Here is a 1,139-nt window from a genome sequence, read left to right as displayed (position 1 = left end):
CTCAAGCCTTGGAGGTCATCTGAGGATTATGTCTGCTATGGTTGCCCTCTCTCTCACATGCAAAATTTGTTCATCCTCTCCCAAGATAACATCCTAGGATCAACTTAATGTCCAATAATCTTGTCTAAATGTCACCAACTCAAAGTCCAGAATCTTCTCCTTTAAATGAGATTGGATGAGGCTCCCCAGCGTAATCTTTATGCACAGATCCTGGGGCAAGACTCCTCTCTACCTGTGGGCCTAAAAAATGGAAGAGTCCATTTATATCTCCACAACACTCCCAACAACAAGGAGAAGAAAAACCTAGGAGAGGAGTGGTAGATATTTCACTTCAAACAGGAAGTAACTAAAGAGTAAGAAGAAGTCAACTGGTCCATAATACTTTTGAAATCCAATGAGTAAGTGTTGGATTTCCCTCAAATAGGTTTCAGTGCCTGGGTGTAATCCTCTGGGCTCATGGCTGGGTTCTTGGTCCTAACATCTGACTGACTCTTTCTTACTTTTTCATGAAAGGTAGAACATGTTTGTAGTTTAGCAGACTGCTTCCTACCAGCAGACTTCTGATGGACTCAAAAACCTTTCTTTCATTTTGCATTCTCCCTATTTTATTTTATTTTTTTTTCTTTTGACTGGAGCATTTATTTTATTTATATTCTTTTTTTTTGAGTTTCTTATTTTATTTTATTTCATTTATTTTTTTTTAATTTTATAAATTAATTTTTATTGGTGTTCAATTTACCAACATACAGAATAACACCCAGTGCTCATCCCGTCAAGTGTACCCCTCAGTGCCCGTCACCCATTCACCCCCATCCCCCGCCCTCCTCCCCCTCCACCACCCCTAGTTCATTTCCCAGAGTTAGAAGTCTTTATGTTCTGTCTCCCTTTCTGATATTTCTCACACATTTCTTCTCTCTTCCCTTATATTCCCTTTCACTATTATTCATATTCCCCAAATGAATGAGAACATACACTGTTTGTCCTTCTCCGGTTACTGTGGCCAAGTTCAAAAAGGGTGTTGCCTGAGTTCTCCTCCCTATTTTAGTCTACACTGTCAGTGTTTCTGCTGAAATAAATTTCTCAAAATCTTTGTGGGTCTTGTGTACATTACACTGAGTTTCAATGTATTAAACCAAAGC

Source organism: Nyctereutes procyonoides, unplaced genomic scaffold, assembly GCF_905146905.1.
Source record: "Nyctereutes procyonoides isolate TBG_1078 unplaced genomic scaffold, NYPRO_anot_genome, whole genome shotgun sequence".
Taxonomy (NCBI): Eukaryota; Metazoa; Chordata; class Mammalia; order Carnivora; family Canidae; genus Nyctereutes; species Nyctereutes procyonoides.
The sequence above is the reverse complement of the archived record's forward strand: the minus strand, read 5'-3'. Positions refer to the sequence as shown.